Raw genomic sequence first — 5,673 nt, 5'->3', positions numbered from 1 at the left:
CCCCACTATCAAACTCCTCTGGCTAAGTGAAAGTGTTAAAGCATTATAGTCCGATTGCCTAGTTCGCTGCGCTATCACCTCCTTAATGGACCAAGACGTTGAATCAAGTGTGAACATGCGTCTTCTGCGAACACCCCCGCATTATATGTGTGGGGGCTGAAGCCGACGACTGCCATCTTTCAGGTTATATACATATATACATAAACGGCCGCACAGGAGGCATCATAGTACTTTCGGGCAAAAGTATAAATACAGCCTTGATAAACTCAATAAAACATTATTCTTACAATGGGAATACATGTCACTTAAACATAATATTCTTCGAGCACTGAGCCTCTATCAAATGAGCGCCTTCAAGAACTTCTTCAAAGTAGTTTTCGGCAGCCACTCGGCCTATGGTCGAACCCTGTGCCACAACAGTGGTGGCATCCATCTCCACCCAGTATGTTTTGACACGGGCAAAGGCCATCTGCGAGCCCTCTATGCACGCCAACCTCTTTACAGCATTGATGCGTGGCACAACACCAAGGAATTGTTGCACTAAGCTAAAATAGCTATTTGTCCTTGGCCCTCCTGGCCACAGATGATCCACAACGGACCTCATGGCAAGTCCGGATGATCTATGGAGCTCTGCCCAACCATTCAATCGCTCATTCAGCAACAGCAGACGGACTGGAGCGTGAAACTGTGACCAGAACAGCTTCTCCACTTCAGGACCTTTCTGATCCTTGAAGTACTTGGCCGCATCAGCAGCACTTGCAACCAAATCCATGTACTCGTCCGCAGAACTCCATAGCCGGTCTAGCGGAGCATATTTTGGATCTCCGAACTTAGTCCGCAACAAGAAGGGCTTCCCAGAAACGATATCCGCAGCTTGATTCAGCTCCTCCTTTGCCGCTCTAATTTTGGAGCGGGCTTCCTTGGCAGCCACCCGGGCCTTCTCCAGGTCCATCGCCTTCGCCCGATTTTCTTCTTCAAGAAGCCGGTAACGGTCAACAGCATCTTCTAACTCCACGGCCATCTTGGCAATTTTTTCTTTGCTCTCGCAATGTGCGGCCTGTTCGGCCCTTAAGCCCTTGTCCGCCTTTAAAGTGGCCGCATTATTGCTCCTTGCATGCTCCTTGGCTCGGGCAAGTTCTGCCGAAAGGGTCTCCACAGTGGCAGCTCCATCTGTAGTCACAATATATTAAAGATACCGGCATCATGCTGCTCTTACTATGTGACAATCACCAGAAAAATCATTGACCCTGTGCCTCGTCAAGACGCTTGTTGACAAGCACGATGTCGGCATCTGCCGCATGAAGCTGCCGCTTTAGTTCGGCAAACCCATCAGTCCGGCTAGCCACCGGAGCTTCCACCACCTGCAGATAAACGTAGTCTGGTTATTACCTAGGACTATGATCCTCTGTTTGCCGCCGTTTTCGACGACAACCAGAGTCTCAGGGGCTACTATCTACACAGGGCACATCTAAAAATGTGCGGTACTGTCAAAAATGTACATCATTTCTCGACCTCAAAACCCGTCAGTAGACTCATAAAGGCTTCATGCAACCCGCTTTCGGCGGACGAAATCCTCTCAATCACCGTACCCATCAATGTGCGGTGCTCTTCTGAGATAGCCGCTTGCTCCAGCAGATCCTTCAGTACGTCCGACCGCACACCAGACGGTGCCGGACTCTTTTGATTGCTCTCTTCGAGAGCCGGATACTGAGGACTTCGGGTGGCCATAGGATTACCTTCTGGCCTTGTCGGATCAGGAGAAACCCTCCACGACGACACCTCGGGGTCGCCCGCTTCATGAGGCGGTGTGGCAGGGGGAGGCGTTTCGCTTTCCATCATCTCCGGAAGAAGATCCCCCAAAGACGAGCTCTGCTGAGAAGGGCTAAGATCCGAACTGCAAGATAAATGCTTCGATTATTTTCCTCAGAAGTAAAGCGAGATATTTTCATTATTAAGTACCTTTTTACTTACAGCTCGGTGGAGGGATGGTCCTCTTGAGGGCATAGTGCGGCCAGGGTATCCCCCAGGGCAGGACCCTCCGGCGGAGATTTCTTCCCCCGTTTGGAGACCATTGTCTCCGGGTCCTCAGAGGCGGTTCTCTTCCTTCCCTAGGGAGAGGAAGTTTCAGTCCCTCCTTCCCGGCTAACCTCCTTCGCGGAGGCGCTAACCTCCTTGTTCCCCCCTTTATCTTCTCCCAAGGGCGCTTGATAAGGCGCGATCTCTAGCATCCTGGTTAGCACGGGATTTGGTGAGGTCTCAGGGAGGGGGGCCGGACACCTGATCAACTTTGCCTTCGCTATCCAATCCTGGACCAAGAGCGGTTTTTTCTTTTTTAGGGCAACGTTGCTATAAATAAAACTGACAGTGTGTTCGGATGCGGGGCTACTTACTTGGGTATCCGGGCGATTGCAGCTCAGACCTGCATCCTCAGTGGTGTCCGGACACATTATTTGTGGTCCGAAGAACGATTTGTACATCTCTTCGTGTGTCATGCCGAGGAAATGTTGGATAGCTCACGGTCCTTCCGGGTTGAATTCCCACATGCGAAGGGGCCAGCGTTTGCAAGGCTGGACTTGACGAACTAGCATAACTTGCACTACCATAACCAGACTGAAATCTCTCTCGAAGAGATCTCGGATACGACTTTGCAGTATTGACACGTCCTTGGCTGGACCCCAGCTCAGCCCCCTACTGATCCATGACATCAGTTAGGTGGGGGGCCTGAGCAAAAGGCGGGGGAAGCTACCCACTTGGCACTTCGGGGAGCTGTGATGTAGAACCACTCCCGCTGCCACAATCCAGACACCTTTGGGAAGTAACCCTTGGGCCATGGAGCGTCAGCAATTTTGCTTATTGAAGCGCCTCCGCACGCAGTATGCCGCCCCTCGATCATCTTCGGCTTCATATTGAAGGTCTTGAGCCATAGGCCAAAGTGAGGGGTAATGCGGAGGAAGGCCTCACATAAGACAATAAACATCGAGATGTGAAGAAGGGAATCCGGGGCCAGATCGTGAAAATATAGCCCGCAATAGAACATAAGACCCCTAACAAAGGGATCTAGAGCGAGGCCTAGTCCTCGGAGGAAGTGGGAGACGAACACGACGCTCTCGTTGGGTTCAGGAGTAGGGACGACCTGCCCTCGGGCGGGCAGCCGATGCGAAATTTTGGCGGTCAGATATCTGGCCTCCCTCAACTTCTTGATGTCCTCCTCTGTGACGGAGGAAGGCATCCACCGACCTTGAAGGTTGGATCCGGACATAGTTGAAGGTCCGAAGCGCCTAAACCTGAGCTTTGAGTGTTGGAACTCGATGCGAGAGGTGGATTCGATTATGATCGAGAGGAAAAGGCCTTGTCCCCTTTATAAAGAGGGTGAATATCAAGCATCCTCCTCGTGGCCGTTTGGGACTTGCCTAAGATTTAGGAGTCCTACTAATAGGCGCAGTTGGGTTACCCACGTCCGTCTTAATGGGAATCCCGTAATAACGGGACACGATCTCTGCTTCGACAAGACGTGCCAAGGAAACCGCCTCGCGAAACACGCTAAGATAGGTTATGAAAAATGATTCGAATAAAGACCTGGCTATGGTGTGATGTCACACTACGGGGTTCCTCAGCAGATTAGATTTGTGTAAATATTATTCCCTCTATGGTGGTATGTGGAACTTATTTTGCAGAGCCGGACACGATCCTCGTGTTCAAAATCTTCTATGAAGTATTCGGAGGAGGAACCCGCCTTGCAATGCCGAAGACAATCTACGCGCCGGACTCATCGTCATTGAAGCCTGGTTCAGGGGCTACTGAGGGAGTCCTGGATTAGGGGGTATCCGGACAGCCGGATTATATCCTTTGGCTGGACTGTTGGACTATGAAGATACAAGATTGAAGACTTCGTCCTGTGTCCGGATGGGACTCTCCTTGGCGTGGAAGGCAAGCTTGGAAATACAGATATGTAGATCTCCTTCCTTGTAGCCGACTCTGTGTAACCCTAGCCCCCTACGGTGTCTATATAAACCGGAGGGTTTTAGTCCGTAGGACAACAGACAATCATACCATAGGCTAGCTTTTAGAGTTTGGCCTCTCCGATCTCGTGGTAGATCAACTCTTGTACTACTCATATTATCAAGAACAATCAAGCAGGACGTAGGGTTTTACCTCCATCAAGAGGGCCCGAACCTGGGTAAAACATCGTGTCCCCTGCCTCCTGTTACCATCCGCCTTAGACGCACAGTTCGGGACCCCCTACCTGAGATCCGCCGATTTTGACACCGACACTGGTCAATGGGGTTTCGAAGGCTTTGACTAAGCATAAGTAATTTAAAACAAATCGAAAAATATGAAACCTTCGCCGTTCGTCGTTTTATAAGACACACTAATGAGGAAAAATACTAAACTTGGTCTATGGTCATTTTCATGAAAAAACCCTAGCTGGCATGATCAAGGTCAAATGAGCACCATTAATTTAAAAAAAATCAAAAAATATAAAACCTGCGCACAATGTTGTCTTATCTGACATCTTACCAAACAAAAATACTAAACTTTGTCTATGGTCATTTTCATGAGAAAACCTTCACACATATGAGCTATCACCTACATGATTTCATAGAGTTCAAGGAGAGGAGGTGGTGTTACCTTCTGTTTTTGAAAAATAAAAATAAAATAAAAACACTAAACCTTTATTTTAAAGTGAATAAGAAGTATCTGAAGTTAGTTTTCCATTTTCATATTTCAAAACTCGGCCTATAGTTTTTATATTAATGTTGTCTTATGTGACATGTTACCAACCAAAAATCGTAAACTTGTCCTATGGTCATTTTCATGAGAAAACCTTCACACATATGAGCTATCACCTACAAGATTTCAAAAAATATGAAGATTAATTCAATAGGTGTTAATAAAAAACATTTGGCTCATTTCGAGTAGGTCCAAAACAACTTGATTACAAATGGGTTGTTTACCCTAGCCTGGGAGCTTATTTGGAGCACATTTCTCAAATTCAAATTTCTTTGACCTCCTCTAAATCACCTCAAATTTTGCACACATGATCTCCTACACAAACATACATAGTTGATAATACATCTTCATTAAAATGTTGTTTTTTGCTCTGTTATTGGAATATTTAATAAAAGGGAACCCTTGATAAAATGATGGATTGCAGCATATTTGCAGCATATGTGTGATCATTGCAACACCCAAACTTTTGAAACACTGAAACAAATCATAGCAGATAAATTTAAAAACACAAAAATACCCAACATAGATAGACACATGCATATAAAATTCATCCAACCACCAAAAGGTAACCCACATCCTGTTCACAAACATAGTTCACCCACATAGTTCAGCAAACAACCTAAAGTACTTAAAACACATCATAACATCATAACATCAGGGAAGGGGAGATAGGACTTTGGCTAGGGAAGCATGCTGCCCCATGATCTTGTAGTCCTCGTCGTGGATGGCCACATCCTTTGCATGGGCTAGAAGGTGAACGAAGCGGCCGGGCTTTGGCTTTGGCTTGGTGGTGCAGTAGGGGCAGTGCCAAGTTTTGGTCTTGCTCTTGTACTAGTAATCCACGCCCTTGATCCTGATCTTCTCCTCTTCCTTCTCTTTGAAGGAGGCGAAGTTACCGCGGTCCACATCCACATCTTCCCCTGATACATACTGCACACACGA

The sequence above is a fragment of the Triticum urartu genome, chromosome 6A, assembly GCF_056163025.1.
Source record: "Triticum urartu cultivar PI428250 chromosome 6A, HENAU_Tu73, whole genome shotgun sequence".
Lineage (NCBI taxonomy): Eukaryota > Viridiplantae > Streptophyta > Magnoliopsida > Poales > Poaceae > Triticum > Triticum urartu.
The sequence above is the reverse complement of the archived record's forward strand: the minus strand, read 5'-3'. Positions refer to the sequence as shown.